We start from the raw sequence: 21,773 nt of genomic DNA on the forward strand, positions 1-21,773 counted from the left end.
TCACAAACAGATAAATCAATAAATAACTAGACCACCATAATCAAACAACACTATTAAAAACCTTTGAAAAAAATTATTTGGCAAAGAGCTTTGCTATAAAGTCTGAGGAATTGCTAAATTCTTTGTTACAAATTAGTCTAAAACCATGAGTAAGGGATAACAAACTTTATTAAGAATTTAGAATAAGGCATCCTACATCTGAGAAAGAAAAAAAATCACTACTGCAAAATTTATCCTTAGTTACTGTTGGGCAAACAACATTGCCAAAATAAAAGTATGTTTATTATAATTAACATGTAGAATTAAATACCATATATGTTATTTTGCCTTAACAACACTGGGATCATTATTATTTAGCCTATACTTATAGTTTCATTTACATTTATTAGAAACATTCAAATATTTGGGTATTTAAGTAGTTTTGCTAAGTATTTGAAGGCATGGACTGTCATATTTGCTGTGGCTAACTTTAGAAAAGGTTGCCACAGGTAGAAAGTCCAGTGTCCTTTGCTTCAGATAGGGCATACCCAGTAGGTGTGTTGGTAAAGCTTTGCCATCCAGTACCAAACATGTAAGCGGCAGCATGCTGTCAGGGTGCCTTATATGTTGTACCAGGTATTTGTACATATGTCTTTAGCAAGCCTGCTGTATGATACTCTGGCTGGGACAGTTAGAAGAGCAGGCCCTTCCTTTATGTTTGGCATTCCCACCTCACCTGTATCAGTACTCTATGACATGTTACACCTTTCACTCCAAGCTCTTATGTTGAAATAAGACCTTTCAACAGAGTCACAGCATTTCACCTTCCCTCGCCCATGCTGTCACATCACAAGAAAATAACTGGACTTTGCATTCTGTGTTACAACTGGTACTAGCATTTCAATATATAAGCCATGTATTTCCAGTTTAGCTGTTAAGATAGTCTGACTGATTAAAAGGCACTGCAATCTGTTTCCCTTAGTGTCTTAAAACATGGATGAGTGATTGTTTCATACATCTCCTTTTTATATTTTCTTACTGGAGCCTTGCTTTGGCTCCCATTGAAACTCAGTATGGAATCAAATCATGCCACTCTGTTTTAATTTTGTCTGGTTTTCTTAGAAGTTATGTTAACATTAGCATTTGTTTTCTCAGAATTAATTTCAAGCAGTAAATCTGATACTTGGATGTGGGCCAGATGAAGTTGCCTCAGACATTTTTCTCTGGTTCTCAAGTTTAGATACAAGATGAGTTGGGCTGGAGAATCATACTCACATGCTGCAATCCCAGAAACTTTCAGGTCAGGGAACAAAGGAATATTGGGGCATTTAACTGCAGATACCCCTGAAAGGAACTGTTATACTTAAATGTGCATAAAAACTAGTTTTCTTCAGGCTTTTTAATGTTTGCTCTTGCTCTGTATAAAATGTGAATTAGTGAATGAAGTCAGATATTGAGCTTGGAGACGAAGACCCGTTCATACTGACTAAGATATGCTGTGGCATATACTCTGCAGTACATGCCATCCTACAAACATCTACGGATGTAAAATGTTGTCGTGTCTATTTATAACATGAAACCACAAACAAAGAATTAAACTGACATATGCATTACAAAATAAATAAAAATCCATTGTCAATAAGAAAGTGGTAGCTGCTGATATTGATATTATATTTCAGTATGATATTACCAGCATCGGGGTATACTTTAAAGGGCATTACCAGACACTGGAGAGCTATCGTTTTTTTGCTTTACCAGAATTTAAGGACTGCCTGGTTCTATTATTTCAGCATCAATGATTTACTTCTTTTTTGTTAGCTTATGTATTTATTTGCTCTAATTTGCAAATTAGATATTTCCATGCTGCTAGTTTATCCTGCTTTGACATTGATTTAGGTTTTTGAGTGTGTATGCAGCTTTCATGATTTAATTATTTGTGTTTCTGAAATGTACCTATAAAGCAATATGCAAGATGGCTACTTTCAGATAATTATTTTTTTTGTTGGCAAGTTTTATGACTTTTGTAGCTTCATTTTGTGGTATGCTTGCTTCTTAGCTGTTTGCCATGTTAGACTGATTAATTTAATCCAAAAACACTGTACTAGAAAAAACACTGGAGTAAACAATTCACTTATAAAGAAGAAAACAATGTAAAAAATGTAAAGGAGTTTCTAATTTAGATAATTATGCAAATGTCATCAAAAAAGACTACTATCATCTCCTGCTATTCATAATCTTTGGAAAATACAAACATTATTACTTACTCTAAATTTTGAGTAGGATCCAGAATAATTTGATTGTTGAATTTCTACATACTACCATGTAAGCAGCAAAAGTACAGAAAATCACGATATATGTGTGTGCTTTTATATATATATAAACAAACTCTACAACAAAAGGAGGAAGCTACTACAAGATAGAGCAAAATCCTTAAAAGGTAAGACACCCTTGATCACTATAAGTAAAAAACTAAGAGCTCTCATAAAATCATCCAAAGCAAATTTTGAGAGAAAAATAGCTAAAGACTCAAAATACAATCATAAGGCCTTCTTTAGCTATGTTAGAAACCTGGGAGGAAACTCCCAGATATGCTCAGAACTAGTTCAAAATGATGTGAAGATTACTGATCCTACAGACATTGCCAACATACTGGCTGACAGGTTCAGTGCAGACTTCTCCCTCCCCAAAAGGAGAGATATCTATACCAAGCGATTGCAGCCCCCCAAACATCTCCAGCGCCAAAGTGAGAACTGCTCTCTCCAAAGCAAAAAACACAGCATCCATGGGACCTGATGGTGTCCCCGGCTGTGTGCTCCACGAACTCAACGAGGAATTAAACCCACAGCTAGGACAGCTGTTTAATCATAGTCTTACCTCTGGATACGTACCCAGGAACTGGCGCATTGCAACTGTGGTCCCACTTCACAAAGGCAGTGCCTCCAACGACCCTGGAAATTACCGCCCATTAGCTTGACAAGCCTTATCTGCAAAGCCATGGAGAGGATCATAATGGACCTCATAAATAAAGACATAGGGAATTTGCAGACTTTGGATCCATCCCAGTTTGGCTTTGTCAAAGGCAGATCATGCCTTCTAAACTTGGTTGACTTTTTCAAACAGTCACCAAAGCCATTGATGAGGAAAGGCAGTCCATACAGCCTACCTCGATCTGGCGAAGGCCTTTGATACAATACCCCACTCGGGTATCATTGAAAAACTCATCAGCTTAAATGTTAACCCATACATCACAAGATGGGTTGCAAACTGGCTGAGTGACAGAACCCACAGGGTCAGAGTTGCTGGCGCCATGTCAGACTCAAAGCCTGTCACAAGTGGTGTACCACAGGGCTCAGTCCTGGGCCCACTCTTGTTTGGCATCTACTTTTCCAAGTACAAGCAAACACAGGAGGGTTATGGCTGACAAAGTTTGCAGATGACTGCAAACTGGGCGCCATAGTAGAAAACACATCTGACACAGATATCCTTCAGAAGGGTCTCACAGAAACGGATAACTGGTGCCAGAGCCATGGCCTAAAGTTAAATGCCAAAAATGCATAGTCATACCCTTCGGGAAAAACAAGGTTACCCCTAGCTACCAAATAGGTGGCAATCCACTGAGTACAGAAGAAGTTATCAGGGACCTGGGGACCCAGGTTGATAGTAGTCTGTCATTCGACACCCATGTAGCTAAAGTAGTTAGGAAGACCTTCTACATTGCCCACCTTATCATGAAGGGATTCTCATCTAGATCAAGGGAGGTCATAGTCTCCCTATACTCATCACTCATCAGACCAATGATTGAGTACAATGCCCCATTCGGAATGTATCTGACCCGACACTTGCAGCAGCTGGAGAGGCCACAAAAGTTCCTCACCAAAAGGATAAAGGGTCTCAAACATCTGTCCTATGCTTCCCGACTGAAAGAACTCCAGCTCTATTCAGTCGCTTACCGCTTGCTCAGAGGTGACCTTTGCCTAACATACAAGGCCATGTCAAACCCAGATTTGATGAATCTGCTTCACCTCAAAAATCTAGATCCGTCAGAGCCACAAGGGCGGAGACTTAAACCTCGACACGGCTATTAATAGGACGTGCTGGAGGGATAGATTCATCACCCAAAGACTCCCTATGCTGTGGAATAAAATCCCGGTATATGTGAGGCAGAGCACCTCGCTGGCCTTGTTCAAGAGAAATCTTGACCAATGGATGGGAGATCGCAGATATACCCCAGTGATTACCTCAGTGTCACTGCTCAACAGAGGCACAGCAAAATAATGGGTATAGTTCCCCATACTAAAGGGGTGGCGTAAGCCACAAAACTATGGGCTAGGCTTGTAAATGCCCTCGGGCAGATAGCCTAGTATGAACCTATGAACCTATATATATATATATATATATATATATATATATATATATATATATATATATATATATAGCTGGCCTTAGGCATAAGCCAACTAGGCAGCCACCTAGGGCGCCACTGTTGCAGGGGTGCTTTTCCAGTATTTATTTGGTGTAGGTAGACCAGGAGGGGGGGACCTGGGTGGTGTGGGGGGGCCAGGGAGCCTTTTTGCCTAAGGCCGCTGCTGTGTGTGTATATATATATATATATATATATATATATATATATGGGAGTTTTGGAATAAATCAGATGGTTGACCTGTGTACTGTCGAAACATGTTGGTTGACATATGCAAATGGTCAACAGCTATGTGAGAACAGCAGTACTCGGGGTAGGGAGATATGTCCTTTTCCCAGGGATTATGGGATTTTAAATTTAGTATGTATCATTAGCAGTAGGTGTAGGGGTTCATGGGGGCTTGCCCCCCTGTGGAAACATCCATAATTTTTTTTTGTTTGCTTTTGTTTTATTTTAGGTGTTTGAAGTCTTAAAATTTTGATCATATAGTGTCGACCATATGAAATTTCTACTAAAAAATGATTAGCCTGCCTTCATATTATGGATCCCCATTCATTAACCCGGATAACTACAAACCTTTCAAACTTACAAGCCTTATTTCCAAACCATGGAAGATATTATAACTGACCTCATAAACTATGATAGCAAAAATCTTTTTTGACATAAGTCCCAAGTAGTTTGGTTTTCTGACCAGTACATTTTGTCTGTTGATTCTTGTCAACTTTTTTGAAAGTGTTACTGAAGCCGTAGACAGTGGCCATATAGTATAGCTGGCATATCTTGACCCGACCAATGTCTTCATAGCATTCCCACTGTGGCATCATACAGAAGATAAATTCTTTAAAAATCAACCTACATGTGGTAAGATGAATAACAAACTGAAAGATGCAACTCACACAGTGCAAGTTCCAGGCACCTCATCAGAATGGCGTCCCTTAAGGCTCAGTGCTGGGACCTCTCATTTTCTATATTTGCTTCTCAGATCACCAAACAGAGAGGCAAAACTTTTAGCTAACAATGTCTGCAGATGACTGCAAATTGTAGTTGTTTTTTAACTCACCCACTGATAGCTAAACCCTCCAAAATGAACTTCTCCTAGTAAACCCTTGCTGAATTAAAATGGTCTGAGACTAAATGCTACTATAGCATTGTCGTTTTTGGTAGACACAGTCCCTCCCCTCATCATACTGTATAGATAGCACACCACTACAAAACAAAAATGTAGTCAGAGACCTAGGAACTTTGGTTAATAATTTCTCCTCTTTTGAACATCATGTGACAGTGTTTGACAGGATATCCTTTTATTCAGCACAGGTGATTGCCAAAGGAATATCATCAAAGTCTGAAGAGGCAATCACTGCCATATACTCAGCATTGATCACACTAGTTATTGTGTACAACACCCAACCCGTCTTTGAGATGTAAATCACTAAACATATCAGACAATTAGGAAAACCAAACAAAGGTTACTAATCAAAGTGATCACAGGCCTAAAGTCCCTGAGCTTTGAAGACAGTCTGGAAGCTCTGTACCTTTATTCAGTGTTTTATAGACTTCTGAGGGGAGATCTCGGTCTCAGTTACTATGCCATTAGATACTCAATTGTCTTGAATCTCCAGTATTTTCACAAATCCAGTGAATCCACCAATACTAGAACCAGTGACCAAAATCTTTGCAAACAGATAAGTAAAATATGATTGAGGGACAAAACCTCTCAAAGTTCTGAAATGAACTTCCCCTGCATATCAAGCAGTGCAACTCACCATCAACATCTGAATATAACATGGACAACAGGATGGGTATCCACAAATTTACTCGTATGGCCCAGCTGGAGAAAGGAGGTATGACCGGAGAAGAGGGAACTGGCAAGGCATAAATGACCATAAGACTCAAGAGCTTTGGAATATCTATGAATGTACAAATGTATGAATCTATAAATCATACAGGAAGACATTGTAGCTAACAGAAGAGTTATTTGCGGGAGTGAGAACGTAATTGTATAGAATGGTATTTAGTGTTGACAAGCAGATGACATGGATGCTGAATAATATTGTAGGTGGCAAGAAGTTGTGCATATATTAGCTGAAGGAGTAGTTCTAACCAATTTAGTCTTTTTAGTGCTGTGCAGTGATGGGCTCTGAAAGGAGTATTTGCTGCAAATTTAGCCACTTTATTATAGCATTGTTCAGATTTTGCCTTTGTGATGCTAGAGCTTAGTAAGGATGAGAGAGCTATAGAGTAGTGATGGGAACAGCTAAAACTGACAATTTTGGTTGTGTTCGTGCTAAAATGTTTGGCTCTGTAAAGAATTTCTAGTTTTTGGTGAGTTTTTAATGCAATTTTGTATATGCAGGTAAAATTTAAGATTATCATCCACTATTATCCATAACAATATGATATGAGAAGTGCTTCAATGGTTGTATTATTAAAAGGAATAATTTTAAATTATATTTTTTCATGAGAGAGGGGTATGGGGAGAAAAGAGCATGAAGTGTGTGTTACAAAGCCATTTTCAGTGGCTTTTAAAGCTTCCTGAGTAAGTTTTGGAGATGTGCCAGATTGTCTGATGTGCATTTGAGTGTAGGGTTACCACCTGTCCCACTTTGTGAGGGGCAGTCCCTTATTATAGGTTCATAGGTTCATAGGTTCGTACTAGGCTATCTGCCCTAAGGCATTTATAAGCCTAGCCAGAGTGTATGTGGCTTACACCACCCCTTAGGATGAGAATACTACGCCCTTTTAGGGTTTAGTTTACTATGCCTCTGTCTAGTAGTGACACAGAGATGACCCCCGGGGTAAACCTACGATCTCCCATCCACTCGTCGAGATTTCTCTTGAATAGAGTCAGTGAGGGGCTCTGCCTAACATGGACTGGGATTCTGTTCCAGAGTGTAGGGAGCCTCTGGGTTATGAATCTGTCCCTCCAGCACGTCCTATTAATTTCTGTGTTGAGGTTTAAGTCACTTGTTCTCGTGGCTCTGACGGATTTGGATTTTCTGAGGTGGAGCATATCCATTAATTCAGGATTGGACATGGCCTTGTACGTCAGGCACAGATCACCTCTGAGTAGGCGGTATGCGACTGAATAGAGCTGGAGTTTTTTCAGTCGGGCAGCATAGGACATATGTTTAAGACCCTTTATCCTCTTGGTGAGGAACTTTTGGGGTCTTTCCAACTGCTGCAGGTGTCGGGTGAGATACATCCCAAATGGGGCATTGTACTTAATCATTGGCCTGATAAGAGAAGAGTACAGGGGCACAATGACCTCTCTTGATCTAGATGTGAAACCCTTCATGATAAGGTGGGCAATATAGAAGGTCTTCCTAACCACTTTGGCAATGTGAGTGTCAAATGAGAGGTTACTGTCAACCTGGGTCCCTAGGTCCCTGATTACCTCTTCCGTACTTAATGGATTACCGCCTATGTGGTAATTTGTCGGTACCTTGTTTTTCCCAAAGGGTATGACTATACATTTTTTGGTGTTCAGCTTAAGGCCATGGCTCTGGCACCAATTATCCATTTCTATGAGGCCTCTCTGAAGGATGTTTGTATCTGCTGGAGTATCAATTATGGCGCCCAGTTTGCAGTCATCTGCGAACTTTGTCAGCCACAATCCTCCTATGTTTGCCTGTACCTCGGAAAAATAAATGCCGAACAAGAGGGGTCCCAGGACTGAGCCCTGTGGGACACCGCTTGTGACCGGCTTAGAGTCTGACATAGCACCAGCAACTCTGACCCTGTGGGTTCTGTCCTTGAGCCAGTTTGCAACCCATCTTGTGACATATGGGTTTACATTTAAGCTGGTGAGTTTGTCTATGATGCCCGAGTGGGGTATTGTGACAAAGGCTTTTGCAAGGTCAAGGTAGGCTGTGTGAACTGCCTTACCCTCATAAATGGCTTTAGTGACTGTTTCAAAAAAGTCGACCAAGTTCAAAAGGCAGGATCTGCCCTTGATAAAGCCAAATTGAGTAGGATCCAATGTCTGTAGGTCCCCAATGTCTTTGTTTATGAGTTCCATAATGATCCTCTCCATAGCTTTGCAGACCAGGCTCGTCAAGCTTATGGGGCGGTAATTTCCAGGGTCCGTAGAAGCACCGCCTTTGTGAAGTGGGACCATTGTTGCCGTACGCCACTCTTTGGGTACGTATCCTGTAGTAAGGCTAAGATTGAACAGCAGCCTTATGTGTGGGTTTAGTTCCTCTTGGAGTTCATGTAGCACACAGCCTGGGACACCATCCGGTCCCATTGATGCGGTGTTTTTAGCTTTAGAGAGGGCGGCTCTCACCTGGGCATCTGAGATGTTAGGGAGGCAACACTCTGCTGGGATAGTTATTTCTCCTTTTGGGGGGGGGGGGGGAATTTGCACTGAACCTGTCTGCCATAATGTTAGCAATGTCAGTGGGTTCAGTGTATTTTGTGTCATTTTGGACTAACTCTGAGCATATCTGGGAGTTTCCACCCAGGTTTCTAACATAGCTAAAGAAGGCCTTGTGATTGTCTTTTGTGTCTTTTGCGATTTTTCTCTCAAAGTTGGCCTTGGATGATTTTATGAGTGATCGTAGACTGATCAGAGACGCCTTCCCTTTTAGGGATTTTGCTCTGTCATGTAGTAGCTTCCTCCTCCTGTTGTAAAGTTTGTTTATGGCTGGGGTCCACCAGACCGGGCTTCTGCCTTTGGGGGAATGGGTCTTGGTTTTATTTGGGATTGCATGATTCATGCATTCTTGAAGGTGCCCATAGAAGGCATTTGCAAAGGATTCAGCAGTGTGGGTTGTGGTTTCCACTGGCCCAGGGGCCTTGAAGGATACCACTTCAGTCTTGAGAAGTGTGAAGTTTGCTTTTGAGAAGTTCTTCACTGTGGTCTTTTGTGCAGGGGGTGGGGGCGGGATGTGGATTTCCAGTGAGATTAATTTATGGTCTGATCTTACCAAAGAGGGATATACTTCCGGTGTGGAGCATTTTGTCCCCATGTTTGTGAGGATCAGGTCTAGTATATTGTCTCTTCTTGTGGGAATGGTGACTAGTTGTTCCATTGCATTGGAGTTTATGAATTCTAGGAACCTTTGGGCTAGGGTGTTGAGGCTTGAGTAATGTTCCCAGTCTATGTTTGGGTAGTTGAAGTCTCCCAAAATGATGGTATTTGGAGAGACATTCATACTCTCCAGTGTCTTCAGGAAGGCTGTGTGGGGTTCTTGAGTTTGAGAGGGTGGTCTGTAGCATGCTACAAACTGTAAGGCAGTTTTGTCTATGGTTAGTTGCACCTGGATAGTCTCCGATGCTTCGTGCATTGCCACTAACCTGGAGGTGTGGGTATCTTTGATGAAAATGGATACTCTCCCTCCTTTTGTGGTTCGGTCCAAGTTTCGGGGCCGGAAAGCATGATATGAGGTAAAACCTGATAGTGCTGGGGTGCTCTCAGGAGCCTTGAACCAGGTTTCAGTCACTGCACAGACATCGATGTTCTCCATACTGAGGAGGGCTTTGAGGGCGTGCATCTTGAGGTTTAGACTTCTGGCATTGAGCAGCATTACCCTTAGTTTTTTTCCACTTGTGTTTTCTAGGGAGGTAGGTTTGTTATTTGAGCCTTGCCTAAAAAAGGCACTATGGGGGTGACAAGAGCCTTGGCCAATATCCGGAAGCCCAGGGGTGACAGGTGCAAGCCATCCCTTGCGAAGCAGCGTGGCTTGTCAAGCATGTCATCCCAAGCAGACAGACATCGGATCCCCTTAGAATGACACCAGTAATTAAGCCAATTGTTAAAACTGATCATTTTGTCTTTGTACTGTGGCATCATTCTTGGTGAGGGTAAGATGCTGCTCAGGGTCAGGGTCATACCGGCCTGGGCTACATAATCAGAGAGCTCCTCTATGTCTCTTTTCATGTAGTCCAGGGAGGTACGTCTCAGGTCGTTCACACTGGCATGTACAATGACTGAGTCATATTTGTACTTGCTGTGGAGTGACCTGAGTGCTTGTGTTATGTGGCGGATTCTAGCTCCCGACAGGCAGCTTACTGTGACCTTTTCCTTGTTCAGTCTGGTGAGCGGGGCGTCAGTGTGTCTGACTATGAAGTCACCTATTACAAGTGTGTCTGGCATGTTGTTTGGCCTTAAGGGCTGTGACTGTTTAGCACACTGACTTTGTGAACTATGTGTTGCATGTGCTATGTCTTGAGGTGGTGGTTGCTTGGGTGTCTGCTTTGGAGGCCTCTGTTGTTTTGATAGATTTTTAATCAGCGCCTCCGAGTATGTTTTTGTGTGTTTATGTGTTTGGTTTGCTGTTGTGATAGTTCTATGTGAGACTGGGTTTGTGGTGTGCGTGGTTCTTCTCCTCCTGACTGGTCTTGCCAGTACTGAATTGAGAGAGCTCAGCCTCCAGTTTGGCTATATAGTTGCATCTCTCACATATATTTGTATTTGTTGGGAGGAGGAGAGGGTTGTCTGTGTACATGAGGCAATTGTAACATTGCCTCAAGATTCACAGATTCACCAGCTGAACAGGAGAGGACGCCAGCAACTGACCCTTTGACATGCTAGAAATAGTGAAAAAGATTGCTGTGTAACTGAGTCAGAAAGGACCTATAGGGAGATGTGTACTCAACAGAATTTAGGTGAATGAAGTACTTTCTTTTGTTTAAGAGTGCTTTACCTGTAAAAAAAATGCTTTAGGAGCAAGTGTTGAGCTTTTCAGATAGAGTATAGGCTGTTTAGATTGCAAGTAGAACAGTTCTAAGGGAAAAATTGAAGAGCAGACTTGGCGGAGCCAGAAAAAGTTTAACCTTGTTTAACCGGCGCTGCGCTATGCGCACGACCGCACAAAGCCATGCAACGGCGGATTTTAAGCAGTGAACTACAAAAGAGCTAGGAATGGTCCCAAACAACCAATTACTACAGCTTCTTGTGCTGAGGTCACTTCCCCCAAGGACAGGTAGGCTGCTCAAGGCTCCCCACTCCCACTGGTGAGCAAAGAAAATAGAAGTTATGTCCTTACCATAACGTTCCATATGGAGTGTTCACCTCGCCTTTGTTCTTACACCTGGGTTCGGAGCCGATCCTCGGCTCCATGTCGGCCGCTTAGCAAAGCTCTGCATCGAGAAGAAACTCCAGACCAACCTAACTCCCACAATCCCCCTCTGCCTTTACCTCAGATCTAGTTTGCAAGCAAACCAGCAGTCAACAGAAGAGAGCATAACACATTCATGCCAAACAAGAATAAACATAGCTAAAAATATATAGCCACAATAACTGCTCAAAGCAGAAGCAGGAGAAACAAACCAGACACCTAAACTGGACGTTCTTCCTGAGGGTGGGAGGGTGGGAATGTAAGAACAAAGGCGAGATGAACACACCACATGGAACGTTATGGTAAGGACATAACTTCTATATGTGAGAGTGTTCAATCTCGCCGTTTGTTCTTACACCTGGGTAGCGTCCCTAGCTCCGTGTTCCTGAGGAACTCAGGGGAGAACGTTCCTGAGCACAGTGGAACCAAAGGTTGCCCTGTCCCCAGAAATCCTGTCTACTTTGTAATGAGAAATGAATGTATGTGGTTTAGACCAAGTGGCAGCTGCACAAATAGTGTCTAACAGCAGGCGGGCTGCATGAGCCAGGGATGTAGATACTGATCTTGTAGAGTGCCCTTTGGGCTTGACAGGTAAAGATTGTTCAGAGGCAGTATAAACAAAAATAATACAATCAGAAAGCCATTTGGACAGGGTTCGTTTCGTAACTGCCATGCCCTTCTTGCTGTCTGCGAATGCTACAAAGAGCTGGTCTGATTTTCTGTGATCCTTTGTTCTGTTCAAGTAAAATCTGAGTTGTCTATGAACATCTAACTTGTGTAACATATATTCCAACTTATTGGAGTGGTTTTTGAAAAAGGTGGGGAGTTCAATGGACTGATTAATATTATTAACGGAGCAAACTTTGGGAAGAAAGGATGGATTAGTGCAAAGAGATACTCTATCAGGGTGAAAAATCAAATAAGGATGTTTAACTGAAAGAGCTTGAAGCTCCGATACCCGCCTGGCCGCTGTGATAGCCACCAGAAAAAGGGTCTTCCATGACAAAAACTTCAAAGAACAGGAAGAGGCTGGTTCAAAAGGTGGTAGCATCAGCTGTGATAAAAGAAGGTTCAAGTTCCAAGGTGAAGTAGGACTTCTAACTGGTGGTCTAATATGGAAAGATCCTTTTAGAAAGGCCTTACAAAGTCTGTGAGCCATAATAGGAGCCCCACTTTCTCCCACATGAAAGTTTGAAATGGCAGCTAATTGCACTCTCAAAGTGGCAGGAGAAGCCCCTTGGTGGAACAGTTCGGTTAAAAACTCCAAGACCTTATTCAGAGGAACTATTACGGGATCCAATTGTTGTGTAGTTGCCCAGTGCACAAAACGCTTCCATTTACTAGTGTAAATCTTTGTAGTGGAAGCTTTATGAGAAGCCACCAGGATACTTTGAACTGCAGGGGATAGAAGATCAGACCTGGCTAAGAAGGGAAGCGGAGCAGCCAAGCTGCTAGTCTGAGGGAGAGAAGCGATGGGTGGAGAGCCCCTGACGAGTGGGTCAGCAGATCCGGCTCTGGGTCCAGGATCCAGGGTTCCCGCATTTGATGTGCTAGAAGAAAGGGAAACCAGATTTGATGAGGCCAGAATGGGGCAATGAGGATAATTGTCCTTTGCAGGTTGCTGGCTTTCTGTAGAAATTTTGAAATCAGGGGAACAGGAGGAAAAGCGTACAGGAGACCCGGGGGCCAATCGTGAACCAGAGCATCCCTGGGGACTTCCCCTGGAGGGGGTAATAGGGCAAAATAGCTTCTGCATTTGGCGTTCATTGGAGACGCAAACAGATCGCAGGAAGGCTGGCCCCACTTGCGAAATATTTCCTTCGCAACTGACTGTTTGAGGGACCACTCGTGAGGTAACAGGATGGCTCTGCTCAACCTGTCCGCTATGATGTTGGATAACCCCGGGATGTGCGTTGCTATCAGAAAGCGACCTGTGGACTCCACCCATTGCCAGATTCTCATGGCCTCTCTGCATAGTTGATAAGACTTGGTTCCCCCTTGCTTGTTTATGTACCAGACTATGGACATGTTGTCCGTCTGAACTGCAATTGTCCCTAGAGGAAGAAGGGAAGCAAAGTGTTGCAATGCTAGAAACACTGCCCTCAACTCTAGAACATTGATGTGCAGATTGTATTCCAAATTGGTCCATTCGCCTTGGACTGTCTGTCCCTGAAAGATGCCCCCCCCCAATCTATCAGGGAAGCATCCGTGGTCACCGTTGCTGTCGGCGTGGGTAGCACAAATGGTCTTCCGCTGGAAAGATTGCAAGTCCGGAGCCACCAAGCCAGGTGAGATTTGCATATGTTTGTGATGTGAATTTCGTGCGTCAGGGGTAACTGTTGGAACGACCATTGTGCAAACAGAAGCCATTGAAGAACTCTCATGTGCAGTCTTCCCAAGGGTATCGCAATGAGAGAAGCTGCCATGAGACCCAAAACCTTCAGAACCAGTTTCGCTGGGGATTTTCTGGATGAAAGAAGAAGGGATATATGGTTTTGTAGGGAGGCTATCCTTTCTGGAGGAAGCCTTAGAATCAAGCAACGCATATCCAATTCTGCTCCTATGAATGAGATATGCTGTGATGGCTGTAGTAAAGATTTTTCGAAATTTCCGGAAATTCCGAGATGAACACAAAGTTGTAGTGTGTAATCCCTGGCCTGAATCAGTCGACGCTCGGTGGTGGCAGAAAGGAGCCAGTCGTCCAGATACGGAAACACCTGGAATCCCAGGCGTCTCAAGTGAGACGCTACCACTGCCATACATTTGGTGAAAACCCTGGGGGCTGAGGTCAGACCAAAGGGCAGGGCTCGAAACTGAAAATGACTGGCTCCCAGCCGGAAGCGCAAGTGATCCCTGGACGCCCTGGCCATTTTGATGTGGTAGTATGCGTCCTTTAGATCTATTGAACACATCCAGTTGTCCTTCCGTAAAAATGGAAGGATCGATTGAAGCGTGACCATCCGGAACTTTTCTTTCTTGATGAAGGTATTGAGTTTGCTTAGGTCCAGAATTGGCCTCCAGTCCCCTGTCTTTTTTGGAACTAAAAAGAACCTTGAGTAAGTTCTGAATTCTCTTTGGTCCACTGGGACTGGTTGGATGACTCTTTTTTCTAGCAGCTTTGAAATTTCTATAGCTGCAGGGCCTCGCAGATGGGGCGGCACATCTGGGAGTCTTTTCTGCGGAATTGGGGGTAATAGGAAGGGAATTCTGTAACCACTGGTAACAATGCTTTTTACCCAATTGTCTGATGTAAGACTTTGCCAGGCCTGAGGGTATAAAGCTAAGCGACCCCCAACTGCCTCCAGAGCAGGACAGTCGGGCCTCCTCTCAGGAGTGCTGGAAAGGTTTCCCGGGGAGTGTATCCCTGTCACCTTGGTTTTGTGGACCCCCTCTGCTGCCAGGGTGACGTCTTCCACCTCTGCCCCCTCCTCTGCCTCTAGAGGGGGCATCACCCTGTGTGCCTGGGAAAGAACCTTGGGGTTTTCAAAACCACATTTTTCCACCACGTTGCCCTTTAGGGTACGGTCTAGATGGAGTGGAAAAACGGACTCCGACAGCAGACAGAGTCTTTCCCTCTTGCTCACACCAGGTAAGGGTCTCCTTTACTTTGGGGCCAAAGAGAGTGGCACCATCAAATGGGGCGTTAGTAAAGGAAGACTTGAAGGCTTCCGCAAATGAACATAAGCGCATCCAGGATTGTCTACGAAGAGCAATCGCTGAAGCCGCTGCCCTACTCGACCCTTCAGCTGCGTATGAGATCAGCCTCATGGACGAGTTTGCAATAGATGTAAGGGTATTGAGATGTGCTGTAACTTTCTCCGAGACAGCAGCATCTGTAGTACCCTGGAGGGTATCCCCCAACTCTTTGATTAGATCCCTCTGTAGCCATGTGAAGTGGGTCAAATAGTTCAGGGATCGCATAGAAAAAGCCGCTGAACTAAAAATGCGCTTCCCATACCTGTCCATAGTCCTAGAATCTCTGTTAGGCGGATGGACAGATGAGGAAGATTCAGACATCTCCTTTATTCGTGGCCGCTGCCACTACCATAGCGTCCACTGGCACTCCCTTTGTCAGATAAGCCTTATCTTGGGGGGAAGTAATATATTTGTTAGGCTTTCTCGGGACTGGCTCCACTGTGTCAGGTGTCTCCCACTCCCTTCGAGCAATCAGTTCCATCAACTCATCGAAGGGCGGAGTGACCCAGGAGGAGGAAGGGCGAGCACCGAATGCCTTCAGCAAGACTGACTCATCCTCAGAAGGGGGAAGAGATTGCCAATCACCTCTCTGCTTTAGGATCTCCAGGATGTCAGAAAAGGAGACATCCTCTGAGGGTGATTTTGGGGACCCTTCTGACTCATCCAAGTCAGTGTCCAATGTCAATGATTCTTGTGGAGAATCTAAGTGTCTCCTCTTACACAATCTTTTCCTCGGAACTTCCTCGGGGGGGCATCCGAAGAAGCCTCCGAGGAAGAGGGGGCACCCTCTAGGGGTGGCTGAGACACTGGTGCTCGACGCTTAGATGTAGCCATGGGTGCAGAGGAGGATAACGGACCTTTATGGGAAGGAGAAGCTGTTTCTGCTGAAGTGGTTGTCTGAGTAGACAACACCTTCCTCATGAGGTCGAAGGCCCCCGGGTCCCGAGTCGAGGTATCCCCCGGTTCCGAAGAAATCAGAGGAATCCCCGAGACAGGCACTGAAGGCATCGACCCCGAGGACAGAGCCAAGTCGATCCGAGCCGAGGCTCCGAGAGGGAGTGTCGGAACCGAAACATCAGTCCGACTCTCAGTCCCGGACCCAAGGATGGATCTTCGGCTCCGAGACTCCGGTACTGGGTCCGACGGAGTCGAGGTGAATGGTGCCGACCGAGAAAAAGACGGTTCCGGCACCGAGGGCTCCACAATCACCAGATCAGCCTCTCCCGGCTCCGAAGACTGGATAGGCCTCGGAGAAGGAACAGGTGGAGATAAGGGAAGGCCTTCGAGTCTCGACACCAACTGGGAGGAGACAGAGATGAGTTTGGACAAGGCCGTATTCTCCATCAATTTCTGCACCACGCGGTCTACATCGGTGTCGGAGAGGGGCCTGGAAGAACGCGTCGAAGGAATCGAAGACGGAGCCGACCTCAAAAGTGCAGGAGGAGGAAGCTCCATCACCGGTTCCAAGACTCGAGGCTCGGTAACTGACAACAGTTCAACACTCGGCCCCGAAGTCTGTGGAACCGGTGATCGAACTTTGAATGAAGAGCTCGGAGCCGATGACTTGGGCTCCGATGTCTTCGATTCCTTCGAGGATTTAGATGCCTGGTCTGATGCATCCAGAGCCTCTTGGAATGCAGGCTTCAAAAGGCCCCTATCCATATGTTTCCTGCGCCTATCTGTCATGACCCTTCCACTGAAAGAATGACAGATGGAGCAGTCTTCCTGCAGATGGAGAGGGCCAAGACAGTAGACGCAGGAACTATGATTGTCTGTGACAGACATTTTCTGCCCACATTGGCACCGTTTGAAGCCTGATTTAGCTTTTTCTGACATGTTTACAAAATCAAATACAGAAAACAGTGAAATAGCCAGTACTAATTGTCCAATCCAGTAAAAGTTGTCAATTCCAGTAAAAGTTGTCAAATCCTGTTAATAAAGTCACATCCAATAGTCAACTCCAGTAAAAGTTAAAGGGTGGGGTAGGCCCCGAGGGAATAACTCAAATAAAGTATATAAAAACTATATACGGAACCGAGAAACCCTCGATACACTACTCACACACACACACAGTCACTTCAAGAGAATTTTTTTATACAAAAATAACACAAGAAATATAAGAAATAACTAATCTTAGCTTTGAGGTGGTCTGAGCTCATCAAAATGATGCGAACGTTGCAGCGGCAAACTAGGTTTGAGATAAAGGCAGAGGGGGATTGTGGGAGTTAGGTTGGTCTCGAGCTTCTTCTCGATGCAGAGCTTTGCTAAGCGGCCGACACGGAGCCGAGGATCGGCTCCGAACCCAGGTGTAAGAACAAACTGCGAGATTGAACACTCTCACATCTTCCTTCTATCCAAGTAAGGCAATGGACAACACAGGAACTACACCACAGCCCAGAATACAGCAATGCCTGTATACTGGTCTAAACTAGTCGAGAAAGGCGGGAAAACAAGGATTATTTTTTTGTTTTTTTTGTAGAAATACACAGAAAATGCAGAGACAGTGATAAATTAGTTACACAGGCTAGCACACTTTAGTGGGCAGCCTCCACAGTTAAATTAAACAAACAAACAAGCAAACTTTCGATTAAATTTGACTAAATGTAACTTTAAGTGCATATTTAAAAATAAATGCAGTAATCAGAAAAAAAAATAGTTCAGGCTAGTTTAAAGTAAGCAACAGAAGCTATTTCCAGTGAAAAAAAGCAAATATACTTAAATCCAGAAGGTAGTCACTTTTTCGAGTTCCTTGCTGCTAGGACCACTCTGTAAACCCACGTGGAGCTTGTCTGAGCAGTATAGCCAGAAAAAAACACCCAGAGGCAGATTTTAAGCAGTGAACTACAAAAGAGATAGGAATGGTCCCAAACAACCAATTACTACAGCTTCTTGTGCTGAGGTCACTTCCCCCAAGGACAGGTAGGCTGCTCAAGGCTCCCCACTCCCACTGGTGAGCAAAGAAACTTCTTTCTATCCAAGTAAGGTAATGGACAACACAGGAACTACACCACTGCCCAGAATACAGCAATGCCTGTATACTGGTCTAAACTAGTCGAGAAAGGCAGGAAAACAAGGATTATTTTTTTGTTTTTGTTTTTTGTAGAAATACACAGAAAATGCAGAGACAGTGATAAATTAGTTACACAGGCTAGCACACTTTAGTGGGCAGCCTCCACAGTTAAATTAAACAAACAAACAAGCAAACTTTCGATTAAATTCGACTAAATGTAACTTTAAGTGCAGATTTAAAAATAAATGCAGTAATCAGAAAAAAAACAGTTCAGGCTAGTTTAAAGTAAGCAACAGAAGCTATTTCCAGTGAAAAAAAAACTAATATACTTAAATCCAGAAAGTAGTCACTTTTTCGAGTTCCTTGCTGCTAGGACCACTCTGTAAACCCACGTGGAGCTTGTCTGAGCAGTATAGCCAGAAAAAAATGCCCAGAGGTGGATTTTAAGCAGTGAACTACAAAATAGCTAGGAATGGTTCCAAACAACCAATTACTACAGCTTCTTGTGCTGAGGTCACTTCCCCCAAGGACAGGTAGGCTGCTCAAGGCTCCCCACTCCCACTGGTGAGCAAAGAAACTTCCTTCTATCCAAGTAAGGTAATGGACAACACAGGAACTACACCACAGCCCAGAATACAGCAATGCCTGTATACTGGTCTAAACTAGTCGAGAAAGGCGGGAAAACAAGTATTATTTTTTGTTTTTGTTTTTTTGTAGAAATACACAGAAAATGCAGAGACAGTGATAAATTAGTTACACAGGCTAGCACACTTTAGTGGGCAGCCTCCACAGTTAAATTAAACAAACAAACAAGCAAACTTTTGATTAAATTCGACTAAATGTAACTTTAAGTGCATATTTAAAAATAAATGCAGTAATCAGAAAAAAAAAACAGTTCAGGCTAGTTTAAAGTAAGCAACAGAAGCTATTTCCAGTGAAAAAAAAGCAAATATACTTAAATCCAGAAGGTAGTCGCTTTTTCGAGTTCCTTGCTGCTAGGACCACTCTGTAAACACATGTGGTGCTTGTCTGAGCAGTTATGTCCTGCAAAAAAATTGTAAAAATGGCAAATGTCCTGAGATTTTAAGACAAAATTATTTCCTATATTTTATGTAATATTGCATAAAACAGTTATTTTGTATCTGAAACACCTAAATGTAAGAAACAGAATAAGAAACTAAAATGCTACAAGAATAAGCTTTTATTTAGGCAAGAAAGTGAAGTTATGTCCTTTGTGCTGGCCGTGGGTATGTTTCAGCCTGCAAAATCTGACGTTGTTACCAAAAATGTCCCACTTTGAGCATTTGAAGAGGTGGCAACCCTATTTGAATGTGGCATCATCTGCATATTGTATTAGGAATACCTGTTGTGTGGATGTGTGAAGGGTGTTGGTGAAAATGTTAAACAGGAGGGGACAGAGCCTTGTGGTATACCAGTGGTGACTGGAAGGTATGGAGAGAGGGTGGAGTGTCATTTTACTTACTGATACCTTTTGGACAAGTAGATTTTGAACCATATAACTAAGATAGATGCAGTAAGGACATTTGAAGGAAAAGTTTTCTGTGATGAACTTTGTCAAAGGCTTTGGCCAAATCTAGAAATACTGAGGATACTAGTTTCCATTATCTCTAGCTTTGTTGACAAGATCAATAAAGGTTAGAAGTACAATATTAGTACTGTTGGAGCTATGTAATGTATGTATGTATGTTATGTAACTAAACATTTAGTAACTAAACAGGGGGTTGTGAGGCCCCCTTTTCTCTCTCCCCCCTTCTTGATGAAAGATGTCAACATAGGTATTGTTAATACATATGAGTAATATGTGTATAATTGCAAAATATAATAGTTATGTTGTAATAAGTGTTTATATATATATATATATATATATATATATATATATATATATATATATATATATATATTAAACAGATCCTTACATGAAAATGTTAGATAGATGACTGACAAAATATAGCTTCAGATATATTGGACACTCTCATTCTAATGTATATTTCATGGATTCAGATTTCTGTATTGCTTTCATAATGCTTTTCTTTTTTGTTTTTATACTATATTCTAAGCAGAGATGGATAATTTGTGTCATTTGGTATTGGAGAGGTGGTGGATGGATGGTTTAGTTAAGTTTTTAACTAAACCAGAAACTTTATGTTTCATGTATGTGTTAGTAAATAGTTTTTTTTTTTTTTAAAGTAGTGCTTAATACACATTATGCATCCATGGTAACTAAGTTTTCAGAAGATTTTAAGTCAACACGGAAGAAAGGTCTTTCAGTTAGTAATAACATACACATTATAGTCAATGGCTTATAATTGTTAATCACTAAATATTAATGGTTTGAACAATAATGTCCCCATTATAAGTACTTTACATACTTTTCCCTTTTAAATAACTACAAATGATGTATGTCTTCTTATTTCTCAGTAATAGTATAATTCAACTTAATACCAAAATGCATTTTTTTCTAGTGGGTCAGTGGTGGGGTAACAAGGTGTTTCTGATTAGTGTTTCCAACTAGATGTTTTAGACTCTTTGTTTAGATACATTTAAACATTAATACAGTACATTAATGGTGCTTCAAAGATAGCTAAAGGTAAATTATTGAAATGTTATAATATGATTTCTGATTTGAGGCAGCTGTTGTTACTTCTAAATATCTGTTTTTATATGAAAGGGTTAATTTTTCATGATGTTGATGTTTTGTGAGGAAACTGATGGTCTGTGTGACTCTTTTCATTGTGGAGATTCATGTCATGCACTGACAAGGCAGCTTGAGTGTTTTTTTTTTTTTTTTTTTTTTTTGCTTTCTGTCTGTAAACTCTAAAAGCTTCAAGATCTGAAATGCTTTTTTCTTCACTGGAGACAACTTCTGTTGTGCATGAGCCTATTTAGATACTTTTTAACAAGTTTATAAAGCTGCAGCTTGAGGAAACAACAGTAATGACATCATTTGACATTTTGAACTTATTAAATGGTTGTACTTAGAATTATTTTCTCTTGAAATTCTGTTATCCTTCACTAGATACTTTAAATGGTAAATAATTAGTTCTGATAAAAGTGTTTAACTCCTTTGAAAATGCCTATGTTCTCTTATAGATGCATATATTCTGCAGATTCAATGACACTATTAGTAACTAAATGACATCAAGTGAACTAGGACCTGCATTAGAAAACTCATTATGCATATTAACATTAGACTTATGTTATGTAACTAAACATTTAGTAACTAAACAGAGGGCTGTGAGGCCCCCTTTTCTCTCCCCCCTTCCTGATGAAAGATGTCAACATAGGTATTGTTAATACATATGAGTAATATGTGTATAATTGCAAAATATAATAGTTATGCTGTAATAAGTGTTTTATATATATATATATATATATATATATATATATATATATATATATATATATATATATATATATATATATATATATATATATATACACACATATATATTAAATAGATCCTTACATGAAAATGTTAGATAGATGACTGACAAAATGGTTAAATTATCTGATGTTTCTTGAAAAGTCTTGGAAATAATGACAATCTTCTTAACCTTCAGCTTCTAATGTTTATACATACTTTGAT

The sequence above is a fragment of the Protopterus annectens genome, chromosome 12.part0, assembly GCF_019279795.1.
Source record: "Protopterus annectens isolate FY-2018-M chromosome 12.part0, PAN1.0, whole genome shotgun sequence".
In the NCBI taxonomy this organism is placed as follows: domain Eukaryota; kingdom Metazoa; phylum Chordata; order Ceratodontiformes; family Protopteridae; genus Protopterus; species Protopterus annectens.